The sequence below is a fragment of the Meriones unguiculatus genome, chromosome 21, assembly GCF_030254825.1.
Source record: "Meriones unguiculatus strain TT.TT164.6M chromosome 21, Bangor_MerUng_6.1, whole genome shotgun sequence".
Classification (NCBI taxonomy): Eukaryota; Metazoa; Chordata; class Mammalia; order Rodentia; family Muridae; genus Meriones; species Meriones unguiculatus.
The window spans coordinates 33,633,861-33,655,906 of NC_083368.1; the positions used below are offsets into that span (position 1 = coordinate 33,633,861).

Below are 22,046 nucleotides of genomic sequence, written 5' to 3' on the forward strand. Positions count from 1 at the left end.
TTGGGTGGCCGCTACCGAACCTCCGCCCGGGGTCCGGGGCGCCTGGAGGTCGGCCACCGAGACGGACGTTGGGTTGTCTCAGGGCCGGAGGCCAGGTCCCACGCGCGGCCGGGCGCCCCTTCCCCGCGCAGTTGCTCGGGGTGACCGAGTGAGCCTCCCCGTCCCCCGGTGGCCTCGGGCCGGGCTGGACCTTCGGTCCCCGACAGCCGCCGTGTCCGGAACCCCGGGCGTGCGTCTACCTGCCCCGCACTCCTCCTCCCCCGCTGGCCCTTCAGCCCGGAATTAGGGAACACATGGCGCGACCCCCACCGGGGCGGGCGGCCAGGGCGGACCCCCTCCGGGCCCCTCGGAGAGCCTCCCTGAGAATGCCGCGGGGAGGACCCCGGGGCGAAGTCCGGGGGTCCCCGCCAGGTCGAGGGCCACACAGGTAGCGGGAGCCGCGGCCCCGGCGGCCGCCCTCCCTCCCCCTCCGGCCGCGTCCAGCCCGGGCTCCCTCCCGGAGGCGGTGGCCGTCCCACCCCCGCGGGCCCGCACCCCCCCACCCCCACACACCCCGGACCCGGGCGGCAGCGGCCGGCCCCCTCCCCTCCTCCACTTTTTTTTTTTTTTCTGTTGTTGTTGTTGCTTTCCCACGCTGGCTGAATGTGACTTGACCCCGTTTCAAAAAAAGTTTGACATAGTGCTTCAACATTTCCGCATTCCTCCGCGACTACAAAGGCTGCGGCCGCCTCCTTCTGCTTTCTGTCTCTGCTCCCTGTCTCCGCACTCAATGAAATCCTTCATGAGCCTCTCCCGGAGCCCTGCCAAACGCCGCCGGGGTCGCCACCGGCGCGGCGAGGGCAGGCCGCCCGCGGGACCGCGAGTCGCGCGTGTGCGCCAACGCAGGGGCGCGCGCGCGCGCGCGCGCGGACGCCCACGTGCACGGGGACGAGGGTGCGCCGCCGAGCCCCGGGGCTGGGCCTCCGAGCCGCGGAGCTTTAAATAAATAAATAAATAAATAAACAAACAAAGTGACCTCGAGGCGAGAGTGCGTGCCCCGCGGGACTTCGACCCCGGTGGGCTGCGTGCGCTCCACCGTGCGTAACGCGGCGCCCGCGGAAGCCCGCGCGAACGGTCCTGCGTGGGGGTGATGGAGCCCCGAGCCCGCACCCCGGGGGGCTGAGTAGGGACCGTTGCACGGGGTGGGGAGGGGAGCAAGCATGGGGCGCGGGATGCCACCTCAGACGGTACATTTCCCACCCTCAAGGTGACGGTCCCAAGTTTGGAGAAGCTCGAGGGGCGGTGGACGCCTGGGGGTCTGCGCGCACGGGATGTGTCCAAGCTGCCGCAAGCCCCTAGCGTCGGGGTGGGGGTGCCCGCGGCGCGGGAGGGCCCCCTCGCTGCCCCCCAGCTCACCCCCTTAACCTACCCGCCCTCGGCTCCCAAAGGGTTAACCCGAGCGGGGGTTCCGAGGGGGACACACGCCCCGCACCCCCCTGTCCTCACCCACGCCGGGACCCCCGCCCCTCGGCCCACCCACGCGAGCCCGCGGCCCCCTCACCTGCGGTCCCGGGGCTCGGGCCTCCTGCAAAGCCGCGGTGTCTCCGGGCCCCCCTGCACGTGTCTGCCCCGAGCAGCAGGTAACTGACTGCGGCCCCCGCGAGCGCCCGGTGGCCGGGGGGTGGGCACGGCGGCGGCGCGGGGCGGAGGGACGGCGGAGGGCGCCGCCCGCGGGGAGGCCGGCGAGGCTCGGGGGGCCCCCGGGTGGAGGAGGCTGCGCGGCGCCGCGGGGACCGGCGAGCCCCGGGAGCCCGGGACCCACCCGGCGACGGCTGTGCAAATTAAAGCCTTCCGGAGCGAGCGAGCGAGCGAGGCCCGGCCCCGGCTGTGCTCCCCGGCGAGCGGCTCCGAACGGGGGGCCCCGAGGGCGGGGGAGAGTTAAATGAAAATTTCCGGTTCTCACTGCAGCCACTCGAGTTGGGGATCTCGCGACTGAGAGGAGGCGCGCGGAAGGGCCCGGGTGGGATGCGTCCCCGCGAGCCGGGGAGGGTGGTTGGGTTTTTTATTGTTGTTGTTTTTAACGCCCAAGTTGGGGTTTTGACAAGGGTGAGGCGGGGGTATCAGTCAGAGTGAGAAAAACACAAAACAACAGTAATTACGGGGGGACCGCGGGCTGGTGAATGGCACTTCCCTGCTCGCAAAATCGGACCCTACGAAAGCCGGGGCGTGGGGGGAGGGCGGAGAGGACTGCCAGGATGCCTTGCAGGAAAGAAAATACTAAACTGTCCAAGCGCTTTTCACTTTCGGCTTGAGCTACATTTGTTTTGTTTTCTCCCACTTCCTTTCGGCCTCACAAAGCCCTATCTTTTTTTTTTTTTTTTCCTTTTGGACAGAGGTTATGGTTTGGAAATTGCCAGGCACTCTTGTGGTCACCGATCTACTTGAAGGGGCTGGCGGGGGTCACAGTTATTAAGTGGTTAGAAGCTGTTGAGGGTTCACTGAGGTGTTTTTGGGGAGCCAAAAAAAAAAAAAAAGATTCAATTTCAGTGTAAAGAACAACTGCAGAATGATAGACACGCGCACACTTAAAGAGGAGCGATTAATTTAAATGCTTCGTTGGGATGTTGAAATTTGAAACTTTGTAAGAATGTCTCCTTTACCTGAGGAAAAGGGATGCAAGTACTTCAGGTGAAGTTGAGATTGGGCGGGCGGGGAGGAAGGGTCTATCAAGGCTTTTTACAAGGAGTAAAATAAAATAGCTGTCTTTGGAGATAACTCGATGTTTTCCAATAGTCTTGAAACTTCTAAATATCTTCAGGCAGGAGAGAGAAAGTACAGGAGGGGCAGTTTCTGTACTTCATAGAAAAAGCAAAGCTAACAACTTTTGTTTAAATTGAAAATAGTACTTGTATGGATGTTTTGTTTTTATTAAACGATTACCAATTTCACAATAGACTTTTTTTTTTTGCCTTTGTGCAATTAATCCTGTTACAATGTGAAGCAAGGTTAAAGGAATAAAAGTTGCCGTAGAAAGCTGCAGTTTGCAGATGCACTGTAGTAATTTTTCTGAAATAATAAAAATGAGTAATGATGTGCCTTTAAACTTAACTTACAAAACACATTTTGTGTCTGAGTACATCTTCTAAAATAAAACCCAGTTTCTGAGCAGATCTTGTTTATAGTATCAAACATCTCATAAATAGAAAGAAAATTATTAGGTCTTACATTGATAAAAGTATCACTGCCAATCTCTGGGCTCTGAGCTGAAGATGCAGATGGAAGCTCTCCATATTGATAACTGCTCACACTTACCAGTGCTTTTTAAAACAAGATTTATTTTCTGGTAATTAATATGCTTATCTTATCTAAAAAGATAGTCAGTGGCTGCAGGAACAAGTACATGATGTCATAAATTTAAGTAAATAATTTATTCAAAAAAACAGTAAGTGGTAAATATCTATTAACAGAAGAGCTTCCCCCCCCGTACTGTGTAGTATTTTTAATTGTGTTTGAAAACAATTGTTACCAGCTAGATTAGAAATATTATTAGGATTACAAGATCACTTGGGAAATATAAAACACAAACCCCAAAAACAATGAAACTCTTAAGTATACCAGATTTTAACTCCCTTGGTGTCCTTTTTTTTTTCCCCCTGCAACTTATGTTTTATGTTAGTTTAGCATTATTCACTTTTCCTGGTTATGGTTCACATTAACCATGTTATATACCAGCTGATTAAATATTCAGACCCAAAGAATAGTTACATGGCTTGCATTAAAACAATAAAACATGAGGGATTTTGTTGTTGTTGTTGTTGTTTATGGATAACTTCCTCTGTGGGTAGCAGGCTATCATAACTCAATTCGTGCAAAGTTTACAAACTGTGAACCAAAGTCCGACTCCTTTGTTGAGGAGTGTCCTACCAATGAAAACACAGCCTTCAAGAGTGATGACTGGACTCAGGGTTTTGTGTACTGCCTGTTGTATTCGACAGTTAAATCAAAACCATCTTTATAGGTTTTTAAAAATTAGAATTCATGGATTTACCTCTAAATGAGTTGTTCAGTGTTCCATCAGTCATCTGTATCATGTGGGAACCATTTTAGGTCACACTGTGTAGCTGAATTTTGTTTCCCCTTAAATAAAAATGAAGAATTATAATAAAGTTCTAATTACAACTTTAACCTTGTTAAAGAAATTAGTATATTTAAAATAGCAGTAACAGTAATTCTAAGTAATCTCTGCTTTATAACGTGCTTCAGAGATGCAAACTACCTTTTCACAAACTTGGAAATGTGCTCTTGTGATTCATTTTACAGTTACTTTAACTGAAGCTCCATACAAATGTGTTTTGGGGTATAAAATTCACCTGTTTATTATTTTGATAACAGCATTTCTGGTTAAGTAACTTTGGAATGGGTTACCTTACTTCTTAACCCATTTTGTAGACATGTGGGAAGGTTTTCTATCTCTGTTCAGTAATTACCATGAAGAACTTACTGTTTATTAGGAACAATATAATACAATACAGCACATTTTAATGCATTCTTCTCCCTGACTAAGACGTTTCTAGGGTATTTTCTTAAGCTTTATTTTTTTTTTCAAATACAAAATTAAGCATTTGCTAAATATTTTAGGAAGAATCATTTCCTTTACCAACTTTTTTAAACTGGGAAATTATGAACTTGAAGTAATTTTAAAATTCAGGCTACTGAGTGAATACATTCCAGCAAATGTGGACATTGCCCGGGTTTTTCTGCTTTTCTTGTAGCATTTGATCTAGTGCATTGCCTTTGAGCAGTGTAACTTGAAAATATTTTTAGATTTGCCAGGAAGGGGGAGAAAACATAACAAGTAGTACCTTATACGTTTTAAGGAAGAAAACCCCACACGTTGTTATCTTTGGGAACGGTCTGTTTTCATGGTTCCACTACACTGTAATTATCTTCATGCAATATGTCAGCACTGTATTCAACTTGTGTAATTGTCTCTTCTAATTTTTCTCTTTCTTGATAGACACATATATCATCCTTTTCCTTTGTGTGTGCATACCTGTAATGTTCTTGGCATACTGTTATTGCATGCTCAAGACCTGTTCCTAAGATCCTGTTAGAGTTCTGGGTGATCTGAAAAATAATTATGGAAGCACACTTAGAAGACATGATGATCACACTGAAAATACATGCCATTTTCAATTTACAGTGAGTCACAGTTTTCACTTCGTTAATCGTCACAGTTTGATGGAAAATGTGGCCTAATGGCCGTGTCTCCCATAGCTGCTCCTGGTTGATATAAGAGGTGTGTAGCTCTGAAGTAGCTTATTGAGATGCGGCAGTGAAGGTCCAGCCTAGCAGGGCTAGCATGTGACGAAGTGGGATGTGGGAAGCAGGAAGAGAAACAAAGAAGCCACCCAGGAAGAAACTTCTGTGAATGGCTTGGCAGCAGGGGCAAAGGAAGGAGGCACAGGCTGAGGTTGTGGGGCCGAGGGATGCAGCCTTGCTGCCCTAGGTATGGTGTATCCAGGCAACCCGATTCTTTGAACATGAATGGAATTCTGTGCCTCTTCTATTCTGCAATTAAATCCGTCTTATTAAATAAGGCTGCATAGAGTGGGTATCCATATTCATGTAACTTATTTTGTGTTGTCTTAGTCTAGATTTTTTTTCTGAAAATAATATAGAATAGAATTTGTTGCAAAATTGTTGGAATGTCAGGCAGACAGAACACAATAGCAGCTTGTGGTGCAGAGATTTTAACACAGAGAAGAGAGGATCTGGCTGTAAGGGACCAGCCTTTAACTATTTGTTTGAAACGAAGTGTGGAAGATGAATCAGCCATCACTAATAAAACGTGCAGAATGGCAGCAGCTCACCTAGAATCAGGGTATGGCGGCTTTGAGAGCTCAGGTGAGCACAGGGAGTTTTCAAAGGACATCACGAAGGGTAACTCTGGGGTCTGGGACATATCTGCCAACTGTTAAAAGTATCGTTGGCATCCAGTCTTCAGAGAGAGGGTGAGGGGAGGGAAGGAGGAGGACAGTGTGCTGGAAATCCGGTAAGTCCTGATACAAGGGTTGCGTAGAAATGCTGATCCGAAGCCACTTTTAGAATGTGTAGAGGAAGAAGCTGTCTGCGCCTCTCTGTTCCTGTTTTCTGCCACATCGGGCCATGTGCCTGCTCTAAGGTCTTTCTCAGAAGAGCAAGGACATAAATTTGTTCAAACTTACTCATAGGCATGTAGCCCCGCTACCCAGACACAGTGGCAGGCAAGGATTTTACGTATTTTGTCTATGGAAAACGGCAGCTTTGTAGCTTTTATTCTCTCTTCTCTGGGTCGGCTTCTGTTTTTTTTTTCAGGGAAATACACTAGAAGAAAAAATTTAAATATGATATCGCAGAGAGCTTTAATAAAGTCTAAGCAGCATTTCATTGGTTTCAGGATCCCAGAAGCCTGTCTTCTGTGTCTTGTAGTCCCTTTCCTTTTTAGCCCTCTTCCCCGAGTCACCCTTTCAAAGCTTAGCTACTGAAAACCTTGCCATTCCCTCACTCGGAAGATACCGTTTTTTTTTGATCCAACCCCTTGAAGTTGTTTGCCTTCTATGCTGCTAAAAACTTGATGCTCCAATTTTTACCACATAGACTGCTAGAACATTCAAATGCTTGTTACCAAATCAGACAGGCACAAAACAGGCTGGAACAGCTGTGACACACCTATGGAGTCGTTTGAAACATCGGGAACCAACACTGTGCTCTTAGAAAAGCAGGTCCTGTTGCTCCTTGGGGAAAGACTGGTAACTTGCAGGTACTGGTCACCGAAACATTCTTGTCTAAAAGATAATGTTTTTAGATAAATGTCTCCACACCCTCTCTGTCCCTCAAAATTGCAACCAAATTGATTTTATATGGAAAAGCTAATATTAAACCCTAAGGTAAATCAGCTACTGCATACCTCAGAACCTGTAAATACTGATAATTTTATTTGCCAATAACACGACTACAGAGAATCCAAAACTGCAGAATCCTTGACTTCTAAGTCAGCAGCCATCTGTTTTTATTCCTAAGTCTTCCTTCCTCAGCAATTGCCACTCTATCCTTAGGGGCCAGTCATTTAACCTTTCTGACCTTCATTGTCTTCATCCATCAAGCCGGTTTTGCTAACCATTCAGAAAGATAAAATGAAAATAGTTGGGAGAGAGGAAGCAAAGAAACAAACAAATAGTTTGGAAGAGAAGGTACAGAAGTGTGATGTAGGTTTGTGATTCAGAACACCTGAAATTAAATCTAGAATTGACTACAATTCAGTCTGGAGTTGACCACGCTTAACGCCCTCCAGCCTTCAGGTTTTCGTTAATAAAAGATGGTAGACAGAATGATTTCTTCAGCTGATGTGGCTTGAAAACACTGTGTTCCTCTCCAGCATGTCAATACATGACACCATCATTCCACATCTGTTTGTTTGTTCTTTTTAAACAAATTCTCTGAAGACTAGTAACGCCAGAGGATGAAGCTCTGATGTCAGCAGCGGAGGGAGGTGCCTGAATTTCAAGTGCAAATTACATTGTGTCCCCTTTGAGTGAACTGTCTAGGCTGTAAAGACAAAAGAGCAATCGAGACTTCTAGAAAAACATTGGGGCACTAGTGTTTTCACCGAAGAAGAAGGAGGAAGAGGAGGCAACCTTTAACGATTAGTTTAAAATTAAGTGTGGTAAATGAATCAGCCAGCACTGATGAAACATGATAAGTGGCAGTAGCTCACCTAGAACTCGGGGTATGGAGGGTTAGAGAGCTCAGGTGAGCATCATGAAGCACACACTACCTTGGGGGACATGACATCTGCAGACTATTAAAAGCATTTGGTGGCAGCCAGCCTTCAGAGAGTCTGTGAGGTGGTGGGTAGGGAGGACAGCCAGCCAGTCGTGAATCACACAGGCTTTGGTCGTCCGTACCAGAGACTCCTAGAAATGCTGCTTAGAAGCCACTTTTAGAAGGTGTAAAGGAAGCAGCTATGCCTCCGTGTTCCTGTTTTCGCCCCATCGGCCATGTGCCTGCTCTAGGGTCTTCCTCCGGTGAACAAGGAAGGGAAATGGAGGACTTTAGAACTGATCGTCAGGGACTGGAAATCTGGCTCCATCTCTGCCATGTGACTTCTCAGACCCCCAGTTTCCTTCACCCATAAGGTAAACACACTGCAAACTGCCATAGTAAGCTGGCTTGAGAATCAGGGACGTAGGTACCGAGGGCATCTTGTGTTTATCAGAGAGTTGATAAGCCTTGGGATACGATCAATAAATCCTAAATCCTAAATCCTGTTGCTATTAATTTTTTTTTTCTTTCTAGCGTCAGCTAACTATTTCTTAGAAATTATTTTTTTAGCCAAGTTCATTGCAGGAGGAGCATGCTAGAACAGAACACACCTAAGTTAACTTGGGCCTTGGAAGAACCTCCACTGTGGATAGGCACGTGAGGAATGGATGAGAGAGTGATGGTCACACGGAGACTTTTGGGTTTTTTTGTTGTTGTTGTTCAGATTTTCCCTCAGTACTCCTCCTGTCTGCATTTTTTCTTCCTTTTTTTCTTTTTTTTTCTTTTTTAAGATTTATTTATTTATTATGTATACAGTGCTGTTTGCAGGTACCCTGCACACCAGAAGAGGACACCAGATCTCTTTAGAGATGGCTATGAGCCACCAATCAGTTGCTGAGGATTGAACTCAGGACCTCTGGAAGAGCAGCCAGTGCTCTTAACCTCTGAGCCATCTCTCCAGGCCCCTGTCTGCACTTCTTGTTTTGTCCCCTGCATGGCTCCCGTCTTGATCTTTCCGACAGCATTGAGCTGGCCTGAGGACTCCCTGTTGGGATCTTTCTATCTAGACGTAGACCAGGTATTTACTGATAGTTGTCCTAAAACCACTCCACTTTACTGCCGCCCTGAAAGGACTCCTCCATGGTCACCGTATCATCTCCCACTTTTCCTGTGTGAAGCTTGACTGTTTCCGGGTTTATCATTCTGTCAGTCTCTTTTCTTGGCCTTTGTCCTGTCTTCCTGGCCTAGCCTACAGCACTGTATGTTCTATTTCATACTCTCCTAAAAATGCTCCAGTGGAGCAGCTTGGGGGTGGGTAGGCTAGCTCATTCCATTCCTCTCTTGCCTTTTAAAATCCCTGGTATATTTCCTATTCCTCAGGTTCTGTCTGTGGTGCTCAGTGGCTCTTCATCAGCCGATTTCCTTGCAGCACCCTTTCTCTACCTGTAGGCTATAGGTACCTTTACTGCACAGTTCCTTCTGGCCATCTGTTCTCAACTGAGAGGCACTGTGAATGAATAGGACGGTATACATCAGAGTATCAAAGATGATAGACTCTTTGTGAGTGAGTTCTGGGGACTTTAATTTTTATGGTTAGGTCTTAGCCTAGAATCAGTGAACAACACGTTGCTTGACTGGAAGATTTAATGGCATGGGACACATAGATGCCTTCAGATAATCTCCTCCTCAGAGGTGAGCCACTCTTCTGGGACACACCTTTATTTCCTGTCCCAGACTGCATGCTATGGCAGGTAGCTAAAAGGGCTCCATTTGGTTGCTCCAACCCTCCCATCCCCCGACTTCTGCATTGAACCATGGTGGCCTCTCTCTTGAGGAGCACAAAAGAATGGTGAAGGAAGAAGGTTCATGAGGCTGACTCAGTCTGACTCAAATAACTTCACCGTGGCTAAGAGGGAGCCCTGAAGTGAGGAGAACAAAGCTTAAAGTTGGCTATTGAGCCAAAACAGACTTAAGACTTGGGAGAGAGAAGTTGATCCTCGGAGCAGCGATCATGGACGGCATGTCAACGCCATCACCAGGCAGCCGGTCTCTGTGTTTCTGCATTTCCAGTGCTGCCAGTCTTTCCCACAGATTCTTCCTCCATTAGCTGCCATGTCCCATGACTTACACTACCCCTTGGTTTGATGTCCTTTTGTCCTGCGATGCCAGCTTTTCCTGCTGGCCTTGCCCAACATGGAGAGACCTTGTGAGGCTCAACAGTCAGTAGAGGAATTGTTCTGCAAACTCATTCTCTTGCACAACAAACAAACAAACAAAAAACAAAGCTACCCCCTCTGTTAGTCACAGATTAATGAGAATGGCTTTCCATTATCCTTTATAGGCTCCATCTCTCCCACCCTAGCCTAGTATTGGCTGGCCGCATTCTCCTTTTCCTTACCTGTTCTTATTTTTCCACCTGCTGACTTGGTTCCTCCTCTGAAGGAACGTTCGAGCCCTTCTCACTCTGTTAACCTTCACTCCTGGCTTTTCTGCTCGACTTCCAGTTAGTCATAAGCACTTTCCTGCTTGCAGTTGTTCTGGGCCACTGTTGGAAACAACATTTTAGAAACAACGTTGTGGCTAACCCAGCACTGTTGCTTGATGGATCACCTTGCCCAGGTGCTGGAGGCTGAGGCCCCCACGGGGTGTGTGTCCTCTCCCCGTCATATCCTACCACCAAGCTCCAGCCCCACCCCTTCTCCTAACTTCCTTAGCGCCCCCTCTATCACCTCTGCACATCTACCGTCCGGACACTGAACTGTGTGAGTCTGAAACTGAGTTTTGTATTTCAGAGCCACCCTGCTCATGAGGTCCTCACTGTTTGTTTATGAGAGCGGCTTTCTAGAACCACTCAGAACCTGAAGGCAGCAATGCTGACTGTGGGGAGTAGCTCTCCCCTCTCTCCAGCTTTCTGGAAAACTGTTTCATACTCTCTCCTCACCTTTTGAGTCTCCAGCACCTGCCTGCCTGCCCTCTCGATTGCGGCAATGTTCTTTCCTTCTGAGTTACGCACTTTTCAATTGCATATGCGTGTTAGTGCTCCAAAACTGTATTTCCATTTAAACTGATAGGACCAACAGCCTGCTTGATAGTTCTACACAAATGATACCCACCTTGAACCTAACACATCCCAAATATTCTTTGGCTTCTCCCCAGCCTGCTTCTCTTACTTCTATCCATGTTGTTAAGTTACAAACTGCATTCTTTGTTTACTTACTTCAAAACCTAGCAACCAAGTTTTCATTCTGTTTTTGTTGTTATTGTTGTTTTGTTTCATTTTGTTTTGTTTTGGAGCAACACTGAAGTCCTTTCTGTGTGCCCTACCTGTTCTAAGCCTGCTTCACCATTGCTCTCATTCTTTCTGTCCCCCTCCATGGGTGTATTAGTTGGATCTACAGGAGCCGCCTTTCTGCCTGTCAGACATCATGCCTCCGAGCCTTTGCGCTCGCTGCTTCTTCAGACTGAAATCCTCTTCACTGCATATCTGCAAGGCCAGTTTCCTTTGGGCTTCACTCAGAACAGGGATGGTGCAGCAGCGATCAGGAGCTTGCCTGGTATCTGCCAGGTTCCTGAGTCTTATTCTCAGCGGCACATGTGTGGACACACATGGGGGGGGGGTGTGCTCCTGTGTACACACAGGCATCAGAGGGACATCCTCTGGCCACCGCACATAAATTGCATCCACGCTATCTTACTTAAGTTTATTTTTTTTTCTTGACACTTATCACTATCTGACACATTAACAGGCTTACATATGTTATTTGTTTCATCTCTGCCTCCTTTTGCCCTCTCTAGACTGCACTCTGAGGACAGGGCTTTTGCTGTAAATACTCTTGTATCACTGAAACTAATTTCTGGCACATTGTGGGCTCTAGATAAATGCTTGCTGAGTGAATGAATAAATAAACTCTCTTCCTATTGATTGAAAGTCTTTTCGGGTAGCTGCTCATCCACTGGGTGATAGTTTATTATAACTATGATATGAACCTTAGTATATAATGCCCATATAGTTACATATTTTATGTCCAATAAATTTCCTTACAATGCCTTAAATATCACTGGGGTGGTTAAATGTCCTCCTTAAAGGTACTTTGTTTCATGTTCTGGAGATGAAATTAAGTCTAGAATGACTAAGACTATAAAGCAGGTAAGTGACTTCAGCAATTGAGATTAATGCTGCACTGGAATGTGTGTGTGTGTGAAATGTAAATTTCATTTAAATCTTTACCTCTCCTTATGTGAAGTGTGGGGAAGTTTACAAGCTAGAGGGGGTCAGATTCAGTTCACCACCTTTTCATTCCAACTTTTTGCATGCTTCATGAGAGCCACCGAGAATAAAGACCGCAGCCAGACTGCGGTGATTCAAATCCAGGCTCTGTCACTACTTAGCTTCATGTCCTTGGGTAAGTAGCTTCACTGTCTCGTTGTATGAACTGATAATTCAAAAGGCTCCTGCCCTGGAGAATTAGTGAGCTGAGTCATGCCAGGCATCTACAGGACGGTACATAGGAAGCACACGCTAAGTATGATCATTGTCACCTCCCAACCCCACCCCAGCATCTGCCAGTTCTTAACAATTCACTGTCTGTGTTGCAGGCACCGTGCCCAGGATTTACTGTGTGGGACTCCGTGTCCGGCGGCTGCAGCCACCACACCTTGCGAGCACAGTGTCGTAGGCTTGCTCCTTTCTTTCCTCTCTCTGTCCCTCCCTCTCTTCTGTAGACTCTGCCTTTCCTCCTCTTTCTACTTCTTCTCTCCAGTCTGTGATGCAGTGGTGCTCCCGACCCTTCCCCTCCCTTACTGCTTCTGCGAGACCTCACCGGCAAACTTGTAGAGGGAAATGACCTGCTGTGCCCGCCGTAACCTTCAGAAGCATGTCCTTAGCAGCTCTCACTTCCCGAATAAAATTTTGTTCTTTCAAGTAGCCCCACTGCAGAGTGCAGAGGCCCTTCATCAAAACCTGCTTATCAAGGTAATCAGAAATGCCTCCTCAGCACTTTGGGCCCATATGTGGGTTATATCAGCAGCAATTGCTGCTCTACGGAACTGCCTTGTCTTATCAGCAATCACGGGCTAACTGCAAAATTTACCATAACCAATTGTTGTGCTTATCCTTAGGAGCATCCGTGAAACACTGCTGTTGCTTTAATGACTAGTGATATTCAAGGTCAACGATGAGAATGTAGGAGGGAATAAAAGCCATGCTCAGGGGAAATGGTTTTTCCTTTTTTTTTATTATTATTATTATGTCAGAACTTCTTGGCTGGAGGAACCATGCATGTTCCTTATAACACATGCTCAGGAAATCAATGCTCGGTGGATTTCTGCTTCCTAGGAGTTAGACAAACATAGTTAAAGAGCACTGAAAGCACAATGCCCTAAACCGAGGTTTAAAGGTAGTGGGGGTTTTTGGTTCGGTTTGTTTTTTTGAGACAGGGTTTCTCTATGTAGCCCTTGGCTGTCCTAGAACTCACTCTGTAGACCAGGATGGCCTTGAACTCACAGAGATCCACCTGCTTCTGTCTCCCAAGTTAAAAGTAGTCCTGTCTTAATGTGATTGTATTCAAGTACTTATGGGAGGGGGTATGGTATGTGTGTGTGCTGTGTGCATATCCATACACATGTCTGAGAAGCTAGAGGTCAATCTCTCTGCCTTGGCTTATGATAGGGTCTCACTGACTCTAGAGTTCACTTATGTGGCTAGACTAGCCAGCAAGCCTCACGAGTCCTCCTGTCTCCACCTTTCTGCATGCTGGGCTTACATATGTGTGTTCCTGTGCCCTGGTTTTTAAAAGGTGATTGCTGGGGACAGAACTGAGGTCTTCATGCTTGTATAGCAAGCATTCTGCCCACTGAGCCTTTTCCCTGGCTCTCTCCTGAGTGGGGATTCACGCACTTTGTAAAGCATAGTTCAAGGCTCTAAATTTGAGTTATTAATACAAGTAGATAATTATCACAAATCTATATTGTCTGCATTTGTGACATCCCTTTGTGGCACCTTTCAGTATAAATCATAATCATAAAGAAATATGTCAACTCTTTCCTTGGGGGACTAACCCTTACCTCTGTAGTACACATATTCTATGCCTTTAATGATATCTATTTACTGAATAGAAGAAAATGGTCATTGATTAAACTGATGACACACACACACATACATACGTACATTTAGAATGTTTGAATATCTTTTACATAACCAAATGGTTTTATTAAGTAAAAGTTATTATCTGTGTAAGCTATGCAAATTGACACATTAGAACATAAATCCAAAAGCAAAGTTATATTAAACACAGGGTTATTTTTGCATAGAAAAAAAAGCACATCAACTTCCTTAAGAAATCAAACTGAAAGAAACCAACTGGTCTTCAAAGAATAAACTTGTATTTTTGTTTTGGTCTTCCTGTACTTTGCTGTGCCTTTAAAATAAATGTTTCTTCAAGTTACATATTTGTATAGATTCTGAATAAGAGGCAGCTTTATATTTAGGTTGGGAAGTTTTCAGACAGCTACAATGCTTTGAGAAAGACACTATAACACCCATCTAAAGTGATAAAGATGTTTTCTTTTTTTATTTTATCTTTACTACATTTGTATCTCAACACACTACATCTCTCGACAAAATTGGCGTGCGCATCTCTATTGTTTGAGCAGGAGGAAATCATTAATAGGAAAAGAGTTATTGAAAATGGCCCATGTTGTATAATTCCCAGGATAAATGGGCTGAGTAACAAATGTTTCTGTTGTGAGCTGTTTTATGCCGAAATGTGCATTATTAAACCCATTTGTTGAGCACATTGAAAGATCTAATATCTCCCTAAACCAACACTGGAAAAAATTTGTTTGCCATTCTGCTCCTTCCTCTGCTCAGAGCTTGTTAGGTACTGTTTCTGGGTTTCCTCGAATCCATTCACATTACAAGGTGTGTGTGGGGGGAATCATAGGTGAAGAAACCAGAAAAACAGAATTTACAATTTATAAACACATCCTTTAAATAAGACCATAGGAAAATATAAAACTATATACATAATGGAAACCACGTGTGAGAAAGCATATAGAACAATGTGGGAGGTGGCTCTTTTTTTTTTCACCACCATAAAGAGCCTGGTTAGCTGAAGAACACAAAAAGCACACTAGCCATTATTAGGCTGTAAGAATCTGAATGGAATGCCTGTGATTGGGGTGGTTGGAGGCGGTGATGTTCACCTCCCTCCTTCTGATTTCATCCACATGTATTGTGGTTCATAGCGCATTAAAGGAATATACGTGTAACTATGGTCTTTAAAAAACATGGTATAGAGAAGTTTTTTTTTTTCTGGTTGGAGTAGTTTTAAAGATTTTATTCTTGTTTATTTGTATCTGTGTTTGGCCTTTGTGTATGTCTATATAAGACACCAGAGCCTCTGAATCCTGATTCGCAGACAGTTGCAGCTGCCATGTGGTGCTGGTACTTGAACCCGGGTCACCTGCAAGCATAGCAAATGTTCCTAAGCACTGAGCTAGCCTACCCAACCCCGTGAGTTGGAGTGATACACCTGGTTTGATGTTCCAAATAACTCTAGAAAAATCTCTGCCAGAAAGTTAATAGAAGAGCCAAAGACTAGTAACTGTAGCAGCAGGAGTAGAAGAAAGAGAAGGTTATTTTCCACCACAGAAGTCTCAGGTTGATTGTTGAGGATCCTTCTTTCCTCCTCCATTGACTTCTTTTGTATAGAATTAAGTTGGAAGTGGCATGCAGGTTACTTGTATGGGAATGGGCACCCAAGCTTGCCATAAATTATTAATGTGATAGGGAGTTTCTGGGAAGCTCTCAAAACTACAGAATTAGAAGTTGGATAACCAGGGTAACAATGCCCTTCAGCCAGTGAGGGATGCTCAGAGATAGATACATACTGAAAACAAAAGAGAGAAGAAACCAGCTACAGTCCACTCTTTGGGAATTTTTTTGCCATGATTGGTAGAGTGCATGGGCAGCAGTATTTAGAGAAATGAATCATGGGGTCTGGGGTCGGCGTTTCCAGCACCGTGGAAGCCAGCTAGTGTGTTACAGTGAGCCAGAACAGATCTAAGTCTTCTCCAGCAATGTCCTTGGATACAAACAGCAGAAACCGGGCAGAATGTGAGGCGAGTCTGCCTGCTGGCGTAGTAGATCACAAAGATGTCACTGGAGCCACTACATCACAAAGGGCAGGGAGTTAATAGAAGAATTAGATCATGACAGAGCCATCATTCATTGAAGTTGGTGAGCAGGAAACAGAAGGAGGAGACGGAGTGGAGGGGTGCAGCAGGAGACACAGGCTGTGCCTGAGAATGGGCACTTCAAAGGACTTTCAGTAATTACATCCAAGTGATCTTGGTATTAAACACCAAAATGTGGTAGAGTTGAAGGATTTTCAGGGATCTGGATGATAGGTGTATAGATTAAACTTCATGGATTATGATTTTTGCAGTTGATAGATATGATGTGAAGAAAGAGAATGTGTAGTCTCTCTTGTTTTGTTTTGTTTGTTTTCAAGACAGGGTTTCTTTGTGTGGCTCTGGCTGTCCTGGACTCACTTTGTAGACCAGGCTGGCCTCGAACTCACAGAGATCTGCATGCCTCTGCCTCCTGAGTGTTGGGATTACTGGCATGCACCATGGTGCCTGGCGTGTATTCTCTTAAAAAGGTAGAAGTGGGTCTTTTTTTTTTTATTTAACAGTTTTTATGAGTGAGTGTATGGTGTGTGTGTGTGTGTGTGTGTGTGTGTGTGTGTTGTGTGGCCTTCTTGGTGTGGAGCACACAGGATCAACTACTTTCAGGAGTCAGTTATGTCCACCCACCACAGATTCCAGACGTGAAACTCAGGCTTTTAGACTTGCATGTCAAGTGATTTTACTTGCTAGTCTTTCTCACTAGCACAAGTTTGGACTTTTAAATTATTGAAAGAAAGATCTCCAAAGGACCAAAATTTATTTATGAGACATTTCTCTAATATGTATCATCAGACAACTACATTTTTCCAGATTGATTCACACCAATGTTGTTACTAGTTGTTATTTATTTATTTTTCATTCTAATACTGTCTCTGACCAAAAAAATAAAAAATAAAAATATTTTGTATACTGACTCAGTTTCTTCCTGACTGTACTTTTGAAGTATCTCTTCTTACTTCCCCAGCCTTTAAAATGTCAACGGGGGTTGGAGAGATGATTCTGTGTGTAAAGCACTTGCGGCTTATTTCAGAAACCCAGCACCCAATTGTGAAGCCAAGTGTGCCACTGAGTGCCAGTAAGCCTAGTACTCCTGCAGTGAGGCAGGGGCAGGGGTGGGGGAGGGGGCAGAGGGATCCTCAGGAGCTCTCAGGCCAACTAGCAAGCTCTCAAAGGTGGTGAGCAGCAAAGGAACAACAGTTACAAGAGGGAGGTGAGGATCGACATAACCTCCACAGGTGTGTTTTGCTATGCGTGCACCAGCACTTACACATACATACACACACACACGCACACAGAGACTTTTTTTTTAAATGTCACACAGAGGAAGGATGTGTTTTTCTGATAACCTCCACCGTAAGATTTTAACACACATCAAGACCGAGATCTGCTTGGCAGAACCACTGCTAGAGATAACCACCGTTATTTTTTAAAGGAATCCTCTGTGTTGCAGATAGTAATAATGGTCTAATAGTTTCTCCCCAAAGACTGTATTTTGCTTAATTTAATATTATTCATATAGCCATTGTCTTGCTCTTTGAAACCATCATTATGTTAAGTGCGTCAACTATCACTGATGTAATTACTAACTTGCCTTTTGCAGTAAGATGCAGAATACACATTTCCATGCTTTTCCTAACATCTGAATAAAGGTTGGATAACTTTGTAGATACAGATATTCTGATTAGTGGAGAGCCAAGTTGTTTTTTGTTTTGTTTTTTTTTATTCATAACTGCCTATTTCAAGGCATATAAAATACCACTTAAATCACACTATAACTAGTCCTTTCCAGAGAAGTTCTTTAGTGGAGTAATCTATGAAATAGATGACACCAGAGAAAACTAATGCTTATCCCTGTTCTTTACAGGTAAATGTCAAAAGGCGTCATGAAGTTTCTTTATAAATCCGTCTGAAGCTGATGGTCTGAGAGGCTTCAGGCTTCAATATCCTGTGCTCCACCACAAAGAGCCAACAAACCCTGTTTGCTTATTGGGGTGAATATATTAGTTTTCAGCTCTTGTTTGTGTAAACCAAATTCACAAAATTTCAAAATAAAATGTCACTGTTTCCCCTTTTCCTCCCATCCTCCTTGGTAAGGTTTTCTTCTTGCTGAATCCTTTTCCTAGCCTGAATCTGCTTGATAGGAGATCAAAGAGCTTTTGTTTTTCTGTTTTCTGTATCAATTAGGCTGGCTGTCCTGTTTCAATGAGATTAAGTAACCTCAGGAGAAGGGAGACACCAGGGAGGAGGGCGATGAACTGATGGTGACCATACAATATGGCTGTCTTAATTCTTTCTAAGTGATAGTTTGTCTCATTGATGTCTTTCTTTTATGATTGTGTCTGGCTCATTTGTCCGTGGCATCCAGGCAGCACACAGCAGAGCAGATAATCAGTGATTTGGTTTTCTAACAGGGCTGGGAAGACATGTAAGCTCTTCACTAGGCTTTACATCTGTTATAGCCTAGGAAAAGGCCCGAGATGTTTTTGTGTGTTTAGTGTTTTTGTTTCACGGGATATGTATCACGCACTAAAATATTTTATCCCAAATAGATTCCAAATCCTATAGACAGTATTTACGCCGGAGTTGCATAAAAGCAAAGTTATCCAAAGGGTTTGTTGTGTCCCAACAGCTGAGCAAAGCTATGCAAGTAGCTATATCAGTTATGCTATACATAGCCTCTATATCTGGAAGCCTATAGCCTGAGTTTTCCACTGCCTTACTGAACTGCCTTTTCTTGAGATAAGACTTTTGTTATCTCCCTAGAGAGAGGGAGGCGATGCTTTTAAAGGGGCAATCAAGGCAGTGGTATTTATTAACCACATTCTCTCAGCACGCTTTCTCTCTTGACTTTCAGGGAGTTCTTGCTTGTTTCTTCTCAAAGAAAGCAGAGGTCGTGACTTGCGAACTTCTTTTGAGTTCACTTTCCCTGCCATCTTGGCGCTTCCAGACTTAACCTGGTCTTACCTATTATGCCAGAGCCTTCTAAGAAAGATTTCTACTGCTTACTAAAGCACACGGAACCCATGCTCTAAACGATCTCACTTCTGCAGCTGTCTCCCCTACACTCATGTTTTTGGCTTATCCTTTCTTTTCTGGCTTTCCATAAATGGCAGGCAAAAAAGAAATTAAGAGCAGCAACTAAGTAAAACAGCCATTTTCCCTTAGCTCAGAATCCTCTGTTGCTGGGCTAATTAAATAACTGATAGACTTATGGGGGTATTGTTGTTATTCTTGTCATTATTGTTTGTTTGATTTTTCAAAACAGGATTTCTCTGTGTAGCCCTACTGTCCTGGAACTTGCTCAGTAGACCAGGCTGGCTTACGAACTCAGAGACACCCCCCCTGCCTCTGCCTCCCAAGTGCTAGGACTAAAGGCATGCACCACATCTGGTTTCCATCATATTTAGTCCACTTTTGAAGACTTTTCCCTGATTTAGTCCACTTGTTGGTTTCTGTTCACTCTTTAACCCACCCCTACCTAATTTCTGTCACCATGTCACTGCTCTCTCTAAACAAGGTTAGAACATCCATTTGCTACCAACAGTTGTCACCACTCAGTTCTATTTGCCTCCTTGCTCCATTTGTTGCTAATGATTACTCATTTGTCCATTCAAAAAAAAATCTTCTTTTCTAAGTTTGGTTTTACTTTTTTTTTCCTAGTAACTCTTTGTTGTATAACAGTTTCCTCTGAGGTTAAAAGACTTTCCATCCTGCAGGAAGCTCCTTAAGCAGGAAGGAGAACTACTCAAACTGGCTTCAGGAAGTCCCTGGAACTGACTGGATTTACTAGGCTCTTCCCTCCTTGCCATAAAAGCTGAGAGTCGTCTTCAGGTAGAAGCTGAAGACTCCAGGGCCAGCAGAAACCAGCCAAGCTGCCTGGTACAGGCCGAGACCCCAATGGAGCCACTTGGAAGGACGCTCTCAGAGTGTGCTCCAGGTTCCCAGCTTTGGGAACTGACGCTCATGTTGGCGTGAGCTTTGGTGAGGCAGCTGTCTTTGCATCATTCCTGCCCCTCCTGTAAGTAAGGCCTCACCCATATTCCTATAAGCAGCCCCAATAAAACTCATTGGCTAACTGAGTTGGATTCCTGTGGTGGTCTGTCATGGTTTCCCTATTTGGGGTGAGTAGATACGTGCGTGCCATCACCCAGGAAAAGTTTTGTCACACAGCACCTTCGTATCTGTTTTCTGTCTCTCCTAATTTCACTCCTTTTACCCACCCCTTAGAAGCTAATTTTCGAGGTAATTCATTTTTTTCATTTCTCCCTCACTCTAGGCTAGCTTATACACTCCTGGGACTTGGACCTGACTGTTTCTCCAGATCTTTATCTCCAACAGATCATAGTAATTCTCCCAAGAGGCTCCTCAAAATTCAACACACTTGAATAGCACCATCCCTTCCCACGAATTACTGTTACAAATCTCTCCTGCTGTTTTCCTGGCTCACTCAGAACACGTCATCCTCAAAAGGGGTGTGACCGTTCTCTTTCTTATTTCCTCTCATTTCTTCCGAATGAGTTTTCCTCTGCCTTCTGTCCTTCATTCCACTGCTTCAGTCTAGAATGACGTTGCACAATTGCAGCTTAGTCAGCCTTCTACAGAGAGTTCTGATCGCACCACTTAGAGGATGAAAGACCTTCCATTCCCCACAGCCCCCAAGAAATGCTCCAGTGAGAATTCCTTAGTTAGCATGTGATCCCCTTCATCATATGGCCGAGCCCAGTCTTCTAATTACCTCTGGCCTCCCACCCATATATAGTTACGTACTCAAGAATGTTCCCCATTGTGCCTTCAAAGCTCATCTCAGAGCTCCCCCTTTCCCTGGAATGCTCAGTTTTCAGTCTCTGTTTCGTTGCCCGGCGAATCTTTATTCTCCCTTTAATTGGCGCCCCAAGGTCACATGTATTCTACCGCCCTACTCTTCACTGACCACAGTTCCACCCTACTCCCCACCCTGCAAAATCCGATTGTTCTGTCTTTGATATTTGCACAGTTTTATGTACGCCTTCTCTCAAAGTCCTCGTCTCACTGTGCTGTGGCTGAAATGCCTTGCTTACTGGACTAAGAGCTCCTGGAGCACCCCTCCCCTTGCCTGCCTGCTGTGGAAGCGTGCTTCCGAAAGTTCCAAGTCTGTCCTCAAGATAAAAAAGAAAGTGCCAGGGACTGGCTTCAGGCAAAACCGGGGCTTTGCAGTGCCCTCCTACCCATTTGCCTGTGCATTGACATTATCATCCCTACTAAAGTGAGAGTATATCAAGAGCACAGGCCCTTCTTAGTCACCATTGCCACCCAAAGCTTCACACAGTCACTCTGAACAGGGGGTACTAAATAAATGTTAAATAACTGGCCAGTTTTTTAAGGCTTGTCTAGTTTGTTATTTTCAACAGTTGGCTTATTTTTAGACATCTAATTGCACCTTTTTTTTTGAATAGCTGAGTCTGATATTTACTAAGCGTTTGTAAGTTCACCACGAATGAACGTTTCACTAGCAGTAGCTACCACCTGCAGAGACAGTTGAAAAACTGCAATTGGCGGGGAAGATTATATTAAGTTGGCAATAAAAAAAGTCTTAATGTGTGGGAAAGTGAATCTGTGAGAGCAAGGAATTAAAAGGAAAAGACTGAACCCAATGATAAATGGTGCTTGCTCACTCACCACACTGGAATGCCAATAAATGTGTAACATCACACACCCTGGAATTTGATATAATTATTAACTTCATTTATTAGAACAGAAAGAATCAGAAGAAAAGGTAACTGACGTTGCTTAGCAAATATGGTTTTAAAAAAAAGAATAATAAAACAACATAAAAAACCTGTCAGTTCCAAGAACTAGACTGTCTTCTGTTGGCAGTTTCTTCATTACCCAGAAGTTATGGGACAGTGGAAAACAGAACACAGTTTCCATTAGCTGAGCAGGCTTGATGGTGGGCTGGGGAATTGTGGGGGAAGATCAGAGCCAGATCTTAGCTTGGTGTGTTGAGGCATGTTCGTATGGAACTCAAGAAGCTGAGGTGGGGGTTCTGAAGTTGGAGGCCATCCTAGTTTAGAGGGTGAGTTCCCAGGAGTGATTAC

The 22,046-nt window shown here is 44.9% G+C and overlaps 1 long non-coding RNA gene across 1 annotated transcript; it reads left to right on the forward strand.

The window, feature by feature from the left end:
• The first annotated feature begins 1,511 nt into the window (after window positions 1-1,511).
• Window positions 1,512-18,042, forward strand: LOC132649741 (uncharacterized). Its single transcript, XR_009588257.1, has 3 exons — window positions 1,512-1,619; window positions 16,937-17,047; window positions 17,837-18,042. It is a non-coding gene; the product is annotated as an uncharacterized LOC132649741 (long non-coding RNA).
• The last annotated feature ends 4,004 nt before the right edge of the window (window positions 18,043-22,046 follow it).